General features: G+C 39.2%; 1 protein-coding gene across 1 annotated transcript in view; it reads left to right on the top strand.

The window, feature by feature from the left end:
- Positions 1-15,232, top strand: part of LOC117992322 (IDLSRF-like peptide) — a 107,050-nt gene that overhangs the window by 13,329 nt on the left and 78,489 nt on the right. The gene's annotated exons all lie outside the window — the stretch shown is intronic.

Below are 15,232 nucleotides of genomic sequence, written 5' to 3'. Positions count from 1 at the left end.
TGAACCCTCAATCCCAACCGGGATATACATTTTTCCGAAATAAAGGTACTTTGGCTACCGCTATCCAACAAAGCACGGACTTCATGATAATTTCCATATTTGTCCAAGATATGCACCAAAGCTGTAGACAATAAAACCGTGCGCCGAGCACCTATCGCTGCTGAATGCAAAACATTAACCGCATCTGACTTTCCCTCATTCGGTGAACCCAATTTAGAACCCCCCGTACCCGGTGGAACCGAACCAGAGTCAGTAGAGCCGCTCCCTACAGACCCCTCATCCAAATGAAGCAAAGAATGATGTTTCCGAGAATTACAGGTCCCGCAAGATAATTTGACCTTACATTCATTAATATGATGCCGATGAAAACACCGAAAACACAACCGTTTTTCAATAATAAAGTTTTTCCGTGCTGCTACATTCAGCTTATTAAATTTCTCACAGTGATTTAAATAATGAACCCCGTTACATAGAATACACTGAATCGACTGTTTTTGCGTTTGGTTTCTTGAATAAGCCACGTGCACTTTATGCTGCTGAGTAGAATTTGTTGAGCTGGTACCCCTTGAACTTGAATTAGTAGTCTCTAGAATTTGAACCTCCTTGGTTAAAAAAGTGATTAAATTTTCAAAGGTTGGTAACCCCTGGCCTCCCCCAAATTTATCTTCGAACTGACGCTTAAGCGTAATGTCTAATTTGTTTAAGTTAATATACAACAGCAAATAGGACCATTCTTCCGTCGGGAACTTTAACTTTTGCAGTCCTTTGCTAGTCTCCATCAACACATTTAAAAACGATTTTAAAGAACCTAAATTTTTTGTTGCCGGAGACGCCGACATCATAGTGTGAAGTAATTTATCGGCCTGCAACCTTGGGTTGCCATACCTTGACTTTAAAATATCCAGCACAACCGGATAATTTTCCCCGGTAATTGACAAATGTTGTACCAAACTCTTCGCCTCTCCACTCAGAGCCCCGCACAAATAATAGATTTTTTGTGTGCTAGACAACTGATTATCATTCCCTACCATTGCTAAGAACAAATCCATAAAATACTCATATTCCTCTATCTTACCACTAAAGCTTGGAATTTGCACCTTAGGTAGTAACAGATTCGGTTTATACGATTGATTTGTTGAATCATCGCTTTTACTTGCAGTCGCCCTTGGCAGCTCCGAGTCCTCAAAAAGTTCGGCATATTTCGCCTTAGATGTATAGTAAGAATTACTAATTTCTTTGAACACTAACATGTGTTTTTCCTGATCAAACTCCGGTCCCGATTCCGCTGCCAATTGGACATGCAATTCCTGAAAATCCTCAAATAGTTTTTCCAAATCAGCACATCTAGCTTTAAATAAAAGCTTATTTTCATTTGAAGCCAACACCACCTGAGAGAGAGAGCGTATTGTCTCAAAATTAGAAACGGTCATATCATAACGCACTTTAGTCATTAACTTTTTTCCACCCATGGTTCAAGTTTAATAATTAATTACCTTAATATTTTAAGACTAAAGCAACCCTAATTAACCAATCAAAGCACCAATGATTAATTCCAATATTATTAAACCCAAGACAATTTTCCAAGATTAGCTCAGTGCGGAACCGCCCTTATTTTCAAAAATAGAAAATACCTAATAAGGACAACCACAAACTACCATTATTAGGGAAACATGCGTCCCACACATAAACTACAATTTGCAATACACCTGCACTAATGTGAAGCAACCCTTATTTCCAACGAAATACCTAATAGGTGAAATCGATCCTAAACCTATTAGGGAAAGTGCTCCTACAATAATTCCAAAACCTTGAATAAATCTGGCTAGTGTGGAGCGGCCCTTATTTCCAAAGAAATATCTAATAAGCGAAATTCCGACCAAAGCTTATTAGAGAAAAATGCTTCCAACAACTAAACCAAACTTTTTAATAAACGCGCACTAGTGTGCCGTGACCCTTACTTCCCAAGAAATTCCTAATAAGCCAAAACATAACCCTTAACTTATTAGGGAAAAATTATTCCGAAAAAATAACCAAACCTTTTAATACGCCCGTGTGTAGTATCCCTTAATTCCAATTTGAACAGCTAAATTCCTAGAATCCGCGCTCGCCCCACGCGATGGCGCAATCCGATTCCCAAATAGAAATTTAACCATAAATAGCCCCTACGCCATCTTCGTTTCTATTTTAAAGTAGAAACGAACGAAAGCATGCTTAGCTTTTGTTACACAATTCTAAGTTCTAACAAGAGCGTCACACGGTGCTATTTTAAATGTAGATATATATCGTATTATATACTACAACCATTTAAATAAGGGATTTATTATATACTACACTCGATATAATACACATATATCGTAATAAACATGGCTTGTACAGTGTATTTTCGTGAACTTTACCCCGATTGACCCAAGATATTCCCGTGTGACGATATGCAACCCCATAGGATAACTACCAGTTTTTTATACACCGAAAATTCGATGCATTCGCGAACGAAGGACCAAATGTTAAATATTGGGAAAGGTACCAGGGATAATTAAATAAGACAACAGGATTACGTACTTTGTCTCCGGCGCTGCACTTATGGATGCACTAGGGTTTTACATTTCTTCTGTAGTTGCAGTCACACACTCACGACACTTGCTGGCCAGCGGATTGTTTTATTTGGATTTTATTGTTCACATTTTTGTCCAAAACTTAAACCTTTTTTTGGAGCAGCGTGGGTTCGCGTTCGAGTGCTTTTCGCCATCTTGGATTTTTCTTCGGTTGCGTTCCATTCCACGCGGCTCGTAATTTGGAGGGAATTTTGAATAGGAAAGGAGATAGATTAAATAAAATAAATGATATATTAAGAATAAAAATAAAAGAACCTGATTTGTTGTAACAAAAACCAAACAGTGGATTACATATTTATCAATTTTGTTAGATTTAAGTCGTACCTAGTTTTAACTTTTAATATACAATTGTTTACTGTCCCAAATAAAAAAAAAAAAAAAATTATATAATCATTGTTCCCTTTTCTCCCAAAAAATCAAAGACCCAAGTAAAAAACGTAAATCTACGCGGACGACGTTCTGGGCATACCTAATCATATATGTATACTCCGTGACAGGTTGAGATGGCAATCGCGGTATGAGGCGGAAGAACGCCCCGCACACCCGCTGCACGTCACCCACGCTCGTCCGCACCAGGTTAGCGCGGGGGCTGTGCGGGTGTACGGGGCGTTCCCTCCCCGATTGCCACCGACAAGTTGAGTTTGCTGTCAATGACTAGGATTCACACAACACCGTGTGATCATACTACTATGCACTATAACATCAATGGTTGCTTTAAGCTAGAGCCTCAATAGCTCAACCGGTATAGGAGTAGTAATTGGGATTTTCAAAAAAGGACGTTAAAATCATTGGCATTTAGTTTTTACATCTATTGGCACACCGAGAACTATTGACCCAAACGACGACATGCATCACATAACAAATTCAACCTTTATGCAATGATTTTTTTTAAACAATATTAGCCATGTTAAATGACTAATATTCCCCTTTCCTCTCCAACTAAGGGTCAAGCTTATGCTAGGATTAGGTACGACAATAGTGCAACGGGCGGGGTTTGAACCGTCGCGTCGACCTTTCGGTTTTCAGTCCACTCCTTTACCCGTTGAGCTATTGAGGCTTAACATTAAATATGACCCAATATGTCGTCTGAATGGTCTTCTAAAGAAGCCCCTATCTTGGTTATGAATTCCTGTGAAAAATCACGTAACGCACTTAAAGAAGTTATCAATTCCCTCCATAGCTCAACCGGTAAAGGAGTGGACTGAAAACCGAAAGGTCGACGGTTCAAACCCCGCCCGTTGCACTATTGTCGTACCTACTCCTAGCACAAGCCTGACGCCTAATTGGAGAGGATAGAGGAATATTAGTCATTTAACATGGCTAATATTCTTTAATAAAAAAATAAAAAATGTATGCATTAAAGAGTTAGTTTATAACCGTGCATCGTTTCGTGACGTATGGCGATTAACCATGGAAGTGCATATTACAATTTTGTCTACAAGGATCTATCAATAGCTTTTTCGGAACAATCTCGGTACGTGAACTCTTAACTTGAATCCATTTTTAAGATAAGTAAGTCTGATTGGGCATCTCAAATAGCAATTTATTTTTTAACTAGCATATGCTCGCGACTTCGTCCGCGTGGACTACACAAATTTCAAACCCCTATTTCACCCCCTTTTGGGTTGAATTTTCAAAAATCCTTTCTTAGCGGATGCCTACGTCATAATAGCTATCCGCATGCCAAATTTCAGCCCGATCCGACCAGTAGTTTGGGCTGTGCGTTGATAGATCAGTCAGTCAGTCAGTCAGTCAGTCACCTTTTCCTTTTATATATTTAGATTAATTCGTTTCCAGTCTAATTTACTTTCTTAGAATTTTTGGTCGACGCGACGTTCATATAAGACCCGCAGAGGTCAAGGTGGGTTACTCCTTCAAGGTATTATTTTTCAGGCAATAAAATTAATAGAACAAACGAAAATAAAACTAAAACTAGTGTGTAAAATATAATATAAAAAGTAGCCTATGTCACTCTGCAGGTCTTTAACTATAGCTATGCGAAAAATCACGTCGATCTATTGCTCCGTTGCGACGTGATTGAAGGACAAACCAACAAACCAATAAACCAACAAACACACATTCGCATTTATATTATGTGTAGTGAATTATGGGTAGTGATGTTTTATACATATAAAAAATATAGCAAGAAGTCCATTCGTTCGGTTTAAGGTTTTAGCTTTATCCTGTGCCTATTGTTATTTATCGAATTACTTACTACAGATGACTGAATTTTACTGTAAATTCATATTTGTTTCGACAACGTCTCTCAAAATATCTGAAGCCTTAATCAAGTTAATTTGAATTTCAAATTCACAATGAAATTGAACAACATGAACCGTTTCACGAGGCTTAGCACGGAATGTCTTATCTTGATAGAGTGAGAGCCAGTTCGTGCCAGACATTCGTTATTTTATAAAAGCTGAAATTTTCCCTGCGTATTGTCCCCACCACAGGTAGGAACGATCACTGACTATGAAGTCTGGATCATGGTGGCTTTCGGAGATGACAGGTAACAAAGGTGGATAAAATGGGGAATACCCCACTTTCGTCAAAGTATATATAAAAAAGTGTAGTTTTTCTCCCTCTGCCAGATAGGTATCCCAATTTATTAAACTTTAAGGGTTTCTAGCAGGGGGTTTCCACTATACTAATTGTCTGGCAATGCGTGACGTGATTTCTAGTACAAATCCGAAAAAAATAAAAAAATATTCGACTTTATACTATGGTCTAAGATTTTATAAACCTTTATCACCTGTCATCTCCCATAGCTACTATGATCCAACTTCATAGTCGCTGATCGTTCCTACTTGTGTTGGGGACAATGCACAGATAAACTTTGAGTTTTTATAAAATAACGAAGGTCTGGCACGCGCTGGCTCTCTCTAGAATGTCTTTATCTTGATTCAGGCAATGTTGTACGAAGTGATTAATATTCAAAAATGTCACTTTTGTTATCGCACTGAGTCTTGCTCTTGAATCATGGATATACTCCATAATAATAAAATTAATGTCTTAATGATTAATTGTTAAAATAAATTAAAAACTCACTTTTTTATATTACCTATACTAGAGAATGCCCGCGACTTCGTCCGCGTGGATTCAGGCTTTTTAAAAATCCCGTGGGAGCTCTTTGATTTTCCGGGATAAAAAGTAGCTTCCTTCCCCGGGATGTAAGCTGTACCAAATTTCATCAAAATCGGTTAAACTGTTGGGCCGTGAAAAGCTAGCAGACAAATTACAGACACACTTTCGCATTTATAATATTAGTATGGATATTTGTCATGGCCAGCTCATAAAATTGGTCATTTATCAAAAACTGGTCACTAGCTTAGCCCGCGGTTTCGTCCACGTGGACTACATCAAACCCTATTTTACCCCCTTAGGAATTGAATTTTCAAAAATTCTCTCTTAGCGGATGTCTACGTCATAACAGCTATCTGCATGCCTTTTAGCCCAATCCGTCTAGTTTGAGCCGTGCGTTGATAGATCAGTCAATCAGTCAGTCATAGTCAGCTTTTCCTTATATTTTTTTTATTTTTTTTATTCAGATACAAGTTAGCCCTTGACTGCAATCTCACCTGGTGGTAAGTGATGATGCAGTCTAAGGTGATAGCGGCCTAACCTGGAAGGGGTATGGCAGTTTTTAATACACCCATGCCCCTTTGGTTTCTACACAGCATCGTACCGGAACGCTAAATCGCTTGGCGGCACGGCATTGCCGGTAGGGTGGTAACCAGCCACGGCCGAAGTCTCCCACCAGACCAGAAATTAAGAAATTATAAAATTCTAAACCCCTGCCAGGAATAGAACCCGGGACCTCCCACTATTAAGACCACAGCGCTCACCACTGCGCCAGGGAGGTCGTCAAATATATATTAAAAAAAGATATGGAAGTCGAAGTCATCATCTAGCTAGTATATGGCGGTGCTCTTAGTACGCATAGTAAAGCGGCATTAGATCTCGACATTCAAGGTTCTATTAAGTCAAGCCTACCTTTTGATGAAGCGGTAACTGATTGATAGGCAGACGGCTTGAAATGACTTCAAATGGCTGAACGCGGTAACCTCGTTAGGAGAAGATCAAATTCAAATACCGTTTATTGAGTACTAGAAGATTCCCACGAATTCGTCCGCGTGGATTTAGGTTTTTTTAAATCCCGTGGGAACTTTTTGATTTTCCGTGATAAAAAGTAGCCTATGTCCTTCCCCAATATGCAAGCTATCTGTGTACCAGATTTCATCACAATCGGTTAAACTGTTGGGCCGTGAAAAGCTAGCAGGCAGACAAACAGTCAGACACACTTTCGCATTCATAATATGGATGGATTAAGTTAACCCAAACTTAACTCAAAATTGTTTTATACAAATGGGATTTTACAAGTTCTTATTCTGGTGGTTTTTCACGGAAAGTGAATTTTCGTATTTATGATTGTAATTGTGAAAATTTGCTTTCCATGAACGATTGTTTGCCACATTCATGTTTTTCCCGTTCTATCACACAATGACACGAGTGTTCTAGCTCGCGCGCTCTTTGGCATCTTAGTTCTGATCGATGACTGTGTGCACGGAAAATTTGAACAATAAAACGGGATTAAAAATAATTTTCAAACTTTGTGAGATTTTGTTTCGTGGTTTTTCATCAAATAAGATAGCAAATGTTATGTCATATGAAAAGGTTTTTCACGTGATTTTTCATACTTGTGAAATGGTCCATCTCTGAAAACCGGTCAAGTGCGAGTCGGCCTCATACGCGAACGGTCCCGTACCACCGTTCAAAAAATAACACTTTTTGATCCCACACCTAGCCCACTATGCACTCGTGACCTCGTGCAAGCTAATGACGGACATCGCCATCTATGTGTGATTTAGTAATATTTTTTTAATGATGTAACCACATATTCACCGTTTTCGGATTTTTTCCTTTACTCGTGCTATAAGACATTGCTACCTGCCAAATTTCATAATTGTATGACAACGGGAAGTACCCTATAGGTTTTCATCCCCTTTTCTTGACAGACACGACAACAGCCAGACAACGATGTGATCCTATAAGGGTTCCTTTTTTCCTTTTATGGTGTATCCCACACCTAACCCGCCGTGCTCTTGTGACCTCGTGCAAGCTAATGACAGACATCGCTATCTATTAGTGATTAAGTAAACATATCTTTTCGTGAATTTTTTTAATGATGTAACCACAAAGTCACTGTTTTCAGATTTTTTCCTTTACTTGTGCTATAAGACATTGCTACCTGCCCTTGGTCAACGGGAAGTACCCTATAGGTTTTCATTCCTTTTTCTTGATAGACACGACAGACAGACAGACAACGAAGTGATATTATGAGGATTCCTTTTGAGGTATGTAACCCTAAAAACCTTACGAGAAAGTTTTATTCCAGTCGAGGGACCTTTGTGTTTTCAGTAGGTAACTATCAGTCAATCAAAAAGTTTATAATCCTCGGGGGCTCTAAAATTTCAAGATGGATAGCTCTTGAAATGTTAGATATTGTTCAAACCTTCTGTTATTAATCCCTTAAAACCCTTTTGAAATATTTCACCCTCGATAAAACATTTCTAGGTATTTTGTGAACAATTTAAACTTGCAATAACCGTAACTCCCGCATAAGTATTTTTGAAATCCCCGAAATCTTCGAAATATATAAAACGAAAAGGTGGACGACTGACTGACTGAATGACTGACTGATCTATCAAAGCACAGCTCAAACTACTGGACGGATCGGGCTGTTTGGCATACAGATAGCTATTATGGCGTAGGCATCCGCTAAGAAAGGATTTTTGAAAATTCAACCCCTAAAGGGGTGAAATAGGGGTTTGAAATTTGTGTAGTCCACGCGTGGACTAAGTACATAAATTTCAAACCCTCTATTTTAACCCACTTGGGGGTGGAATTTCGAAAAATCCTTTCTTATTGGACACCTACTCTATACAAATTTCATATCTCTAGGACCACGGGTTTGGCTGTGCGCTGATCAGTAATTCAGTCAGGACTTTAAATGTTATACTTACAGATGAAATGCGTTCCTCCGCTCTCTCACTACGCACTCTCACTACGTCTCTCGTTCCATCTCTCGTTCACCCGCATTGTGACGTCATCGACTCCGAGTGCATTGTCAAGTAGTTCGTGTTATAGGTACGTTTGTATGGAGCGAGTGACGAACAGGCCGATGCTAACCGCAATACACAGGTACTCCATGCAGAACATGGCACTGCAGTGCATTTCATCCACTTTTACGCTCATAAATTACACGTGAGCAGTCCTCAGAGATATGAATACTCAATGGCATTATTATGCTCATGAGTATGCACTCGTAGTTTCCCCGCTATATCGAAAATGGCACAAAATATTATGTTTTTCCTGAATACGGAAAATTGTCATTGTGAACTTGTTACAGCAAATATTAAGATTAAATCCATGCATCTAAATATTATAAAAGGAAAAAGTGACTGACTGACTGACTGATTGACTGATTGACTGACTGACTGATCTATCAACGCACAGCTCAAATTACTGGACGGATCGGGCTGCAAGACATGCAGATAGCTATTATGACGTAGACATCCGCTAAGAAGGATTTTTGAAAATTCAACCGATTAGAGTGTAAAATAGGGGTTCGAAATTTGTTTGGTCCACGCGGACGAAGTCGCTGGCATGAGCTAGTTAACTATATTAGGGTCTCTCTACATTGTATTCGTCATTGCTTGGGTCGCGACCCCTTCCCATTAATCACATAATGCTAGAATTTTCTTGGAATATAACTCCTTCCTTTCTTCCGGTTCCTTGTATAATATCATGGACATCCGCAGAGTAGCGTCTTTCTTCTATAGAACAAAAACCTTCATTATTTTGGGTTGGAAGACAAAGATTTACTCTCGCCTCTATCTACAACCCACTGATCACCTCGTAAAAACATTCGTAGACCCTAGTTACGGAGTCCTTACAAAATAAATTATTCTACCAATTTACGTCGAAATTACATTTTCATCGAGTGCCTTTTGAAGGCTGAGAGTCCGTGGAACATTTTGAACAGGTGCTTGAAAAGCTAATGGCTTATAGAAAATTAAGATTTTACATGTCACCAATGATAATAATAGAATTCGAGCGTCGAAAACTTAGCCTTAACGTAAAATTGACCTTAATTGTCTTGTTTTAAAGCTCAAGTTCGGTATAGGCTCAAGTAGTAGGTATATGTAATAAATTTTAAAGGAAAACTATCATAGCTAAGTAAGGTTCACAGGTTAAGAAGTTCTACGGAACTCTATACTGCGCGTGGCCCGGCACGCATTTGGCCGGTTTTTTTTCATAAAGCAGCATCTCAAAAGTACTTACATGCTCCTGAATTAATAAATCCTTCTCAATCTAGGCACACAAATCAGAGCCTTGCATTGCTCTACCTTCCTAACAAAAACACTTTTATATTCACTCCAATACTAATTATTTTATATTCGAATCCAAGTTTGTTCGAACAAATGGAAAATAAATGGGAACGAATTTAATCGAATGAATAAATCGAGTGAATGCAAATTCACTTTAAATGAATAGCAAGTATGTTATTGATCGGTTTATTAAATCGTTCAGTTGAAATTAATTTGAAAAGCGTGCAACCTTGCTGCTTTTGGAATAAATCGTTCTGGCAATAAAACTTATGAATTACTAGCTGATGATACCCGCGACTTCGTGCAACGGATTGACGTGATTTTTTTGCATGGGTATAGATAAAGACCTGGAGAGTGACATAGGCTACTTTTTATCCCGGAAAATCAATGAGTTCCCACGAGTTTTTTATAAAACCTAATTCCACGCGGACGAAGTCGCGGGCATCAGCTAGTTTATTATATTTTCTTCGGAATAGTATTAGAAATCATGTCATGCATTGTCCGACACTTAGTGTAGTGGCAACCCCCTACTAGACACCCTTAAACTTTAATAAATAATTGTTAAAGTTAATTCCCAATTCGCCAGACCGACTAACTTCCAAACTGTCTCCGAAGGACAAGACACATCGAACTTGGACATCGAATGATAAATTACTTGTGACAACTTGGGGAACTTGTCTTGCTTCATAAACTAGTTAAAAGTTTACTGCTAAAGTATTACATTAATGATCTAGGGGAGAGATGAACAGACAGGTCGCTTAATTGTTAGAGACGGAAATAGAAAAGTTTTTTCTAAAGTTCGATGAATATTTCCTGCGAGAGCTTATGTCTCACGAACGTTGATAGTATTCGAGTGTCGAAACATTTCCGAGTTATAGTAAACTAGATCTTAATAACCGCCTTGTTTTAAAGCACAAGTTTGTCTACACATCTACAGCCAGTGCTCAAAACGGAAACGTTGCGAAATTAAAATCAGTGGCATTGAATTTTTGACTTCAATTCAAAGCCCTCCATTCTACCAAGGGTCCATTTTACTTTGACGTTATTGTGTTTTGACTCTCGAATTCTGGCAAAGTTTGGTGAGACCTAAAATCTTATACTAAGGACCCGGGTACTGTTTAATATTCCTGTAAAGAACAGCGGTTGTTTTAGAATTGCTAACTGAACCAACTTTGCCACGTGCCAGTTCCTAAACACGGGAGCGGTCTGCTAACTCACATTTACATTAATTTTCATTTTACCCCATGCCCTTTGTACATGGACGTCTAAAAGCAGCTACCCCTCTTTAAAGCGAGATGCCATACACCACGATCTGGTTTGGAAAAGAGCTTGACCACTGGGCAAAAATATATAAAAGAAAAAGCTGTCTGACTGATCTGTCAACGCACAGCTCAAACTACTGGACGGATCGAGCTGAAATTTGGCATGCAGATAGCTATAATGACGTAGGCATCCGCTATCAGAGGATTTTTGTAAATTCAACCCCTAAGAGGTAAAATAGGGGTTTGAAATTTGTGTAGCCAACGCGGACAAAGTCGTGGGCAAAAGCTAGTTGCTGAGTGTTACACGATTTAATATGCTTTTATTTTAGTTCTCAATTATTTCACAAGAATCGCCATGGTCAAGCGTCACCAAAAATTCCATAGAGCCGTCCAAATCATAAACTTCTAGACAACTGTCAGGAAGCGTTAGGACGTGTATAAACTTATCAGAAATCCCATCTAACAATACAGAGATGTTACTCTTAAATTTTCAATGTCTGGTTCAATTCAATCAATGGTATCTGCTTTAAGACGTAACAATGGGTATAATTCTTTCACTTTACAATTGTGCATTGTCAAAAGTCAGTGTGCAAAGTCCTACATCTCCTGATGATGCTCTGGTATCCGAATGTAACGTATGTTGAATATGTTCTAGAAGATTTGTGTGTTGGTGGTGTGTACCTACTACCTGTTGCTTGCTTCTTTGTGGTAGCAAGGCAGGTGGTACATATCGCATGCTACACGCTGTACCATACAAATTTGTCGTGTTTTTTTTTCTTTGTGTATGATGGACTTCAATAAAGTAACGCTTGCTTCTATTCAATATAAGTATCTCATTAATATGGGTTCAAAACATAAACAAAAAAATATAGCTTTAGCAAACTTTAGCTACAAGAGACTTAAAAGGGACATACATAACTTAAAAGGGACATAGGGGCATCATTAGTCGCTCTATTCTAAAGCAAAGAATATAATTTTTGGCAATAAAGGGCGTCCTATAGCATGACATATTGCCGATATAAAATGCGTCACACTCCGCATTACTAATGATCGTACTCGTGACACTTAATTTCATTATAACAATACATGATGGTAGGAGTTTTTTGTTATAATAATAAATACTCCCAGATACTCAAGCTGTGGTAGCCTAGTGGTTAGGACTTCCGCCTTCCAATCGGAAGTTGGGTGTTCGATTCCGGGCACGCACCTCTAACTTTTCGGAGCTATTTGCGTTTTTAACTAATTAAAATATCACTTGCTTTAACGGTGAAGAAAAACATCATGAAGAAACCTGCATGCCTGAGAGTTTTCCATATTGTTCTCAAAGGTGTGTGAAGTCTGCCAATCCGCACTTGGCCAGCGTGGTAGACTATGGCAAAAACCCTTCTCACTCAGAGAGGAGACCCATGCTCAGTAGTGAGCCGGCGATGGGTTGATCATGATGATGATGATGATGATACTCCCAGATCTAGCTTACAAAATGCTAGAAAAAATATCATTTAAAAAGTCTAGTATTTTTTTGGATTTCATGATACCTTTCAAGGTTTTATTTATTAAGGACTTTGTCCACTCTCAAACGTGTTGTTCAATAATGTACAGAACTTATGCAGATGAAGTTTGTGTGAAGTTGAGAGTCGAGACAAATTACTTGAGCGAAGTTGGACCGTGTAGTTAAGTTTATACGAAGAAATTACGTATAGCTTACCTTACCTATATATATATATATATATATATATAAAATTCAAAGTTCTGGGTGACTGATTGACTCCAGTAGGTATCCACTAAGAAAGAACTTTTCCACCCCTAATGGAATTTGTATGAAAATCTATCATTCTTAAAGTTACATCGATGAAAATTGGTAATCAGGCTTTCGGTTAAGAATAAAAAATATATATTTCACGATTTTTGAAAATTCTACCGCTAAGAGGGTTCAATAGGGGATGAAAGTTTGTATGAAAGTCCGTCATTTTTCAAAATTAATATTTGAGTTTTCGGTTACAAACTCAAATACGTAGACCGTACCAAATTTAAGAATTTTGAAAATTCTACTTCCACGCCGATCTTCTAAATTCCACCCGAGCGAAGCCGGGGCGGGTCCGCTAGTCTACTATGTATGTATTATCAATGCTCGAAACATTGTTATTTTTTTTTTGTTTTATTCATTATAGGTATACGCTTGACCACAGTCACACCTGATGGGAAGTGATGATGTGGCCTAAGATGGGACGCGTTTACCTAGAAGATGCCTATTCACTCTTGTTTCAAAGATACCCGGGTTGTAAATGGTAGGAAACACATATCGCGGAAGAGTATTCCAAACCTTAGCCATACGTATGAGGAATGATGACGCAAAACGTTTCGTGCGTGTAGATGGAATATCGACGACATAAGGATGGAAACTCGCCCGACGTCTTGCGGTTCGGTGGTAAAATGGTAAGTTCTTTATTAAAAAACTTTTAGTGGAAACATGTCTGAGTCATGAAGAATGTGTGCCGACTTCTAATGAGAATCGACCTTTATCTGTTTTGTTTGCCAAAAGCTTGCTTTACTCTGGTAAACATTTAACTTGATTATATTCTGAAACAAATACGAATAGAGTACGAAACAGCAATGCATCCTACATGGCTCTTAAAGGCCATTTTTTTTATCGCTGGGAAATGCGTTTACGCATCCCCCCCTCCTGGAAGCCAGGCAGCTAACCAGCCAGCCAATCAACTGGAGGGAAGGTATGTGGGACTCGCCGGCCGAGAGGCAACCGGAATGCCCACTAAAACCCAGCGGAACCACCGCGACCCCATCACATGTCCGAGGCGCACCAACGATGTGCCCCCCCCCCGGGACCCAACGGGCAACAACACGTCGCCCGCGTCCCATCCTCCGCCTCGTCCACTGTGCCCTCTGCTTGTCAGAGGGACACGCGGAGAAACCTCCCCCTGCAGGTCATTAGCCATGGCTAACAATATCCCCGAAGAGAGATTATTAGCCATGTTACCGGAGTGCACCGGGCCGAATACTGCTCTTCTCCTCGGATGCCCGATGCATCCAAAAGGGACCAGCAGCACCCAGGCACACTGGGAGGTTACCTGGCTGGCACCCCATCGCTCTTAAAGGCCAGCGCAAACAGACGCTGACTATGAATAACTACTCGTAATTAAACTCCCGTTTACCACAGTTGGGTATTTGACTCCAATTTTTTATTACTTTATTATAAACTAGAATAAAAATAATGACTTAATTAACATAATCCATACTAATATTATAAATGCGAAAGTGTTTCTCTCTGTATGTCTGTCTGCTAGATTATCACGGCCCAACAGTTTAACCAATTTTGACGAAATCAGGTACAGAGTTAGCTTATGTTCCGAGGAAGGACATCGGCTACTTTTTATCCCGAAAAACCAAAGAAGTGATTTTTACAAAATTAAAACCACGCGAGCAAAGTTGCGGGCATCATCTAGTGTTAAGTAAGTGTGTACGTCTAGTTATTAGAGCTGAGCAATCAGATCGTTGAGCAGCGTGTCTGTCGGTTGGCGCATTTCCAGCATTTATCCGATACCATTTCTATTACGTTATTTCGAATTCTGTGACTTCCACAAATTGAAATCCGGAGCGGGGGCGTTTCATATTGCGACTTACGTAAAAGCTGCTTTGTTAAAGCCGCTTTTAAAAAGCCATTCATTTTTCAGTGTAAAATAAAATTCAACGAACTGCAGATTCAGAAGAGTCCTACTGCTTCAGTAAAGCACAGCCTCTTTATTCATAACCAGCGACCTGCCCGCTTCGCACGGGTAGCTTATTAGAGTTTCCGTATAGATCTCTAACTTTTTGAAAATAAAATAAAAGCTTTTTGAAAGAAAAAACCTGGTGAAAGAATTTTAGAAATCGGTTCAGTAGTTCCAGAGATTACTTCAATCAATCAATCAGCCTGTTTGCGTCCACTGCTGGACACATGATCTTCCACCTTCCT

This window comes from Maniola hyperantus, chromosome 21 (assembly GCF_902806685.2).
Source record: "Maniola hyperantus chromosome 21, iAphHyp1.2, whole genome shotgun sequence".
NCBI lineage: Eukaryota > Metazoa > Arthropoda > Insecta > Lepidoptera > Nymphalidae > Maniola > Maniola hyperantus.
Note: the sequence above shows the minus strand (reverse complement) of the source record. Positions and strands in the feature narration are given on the sequence as shown.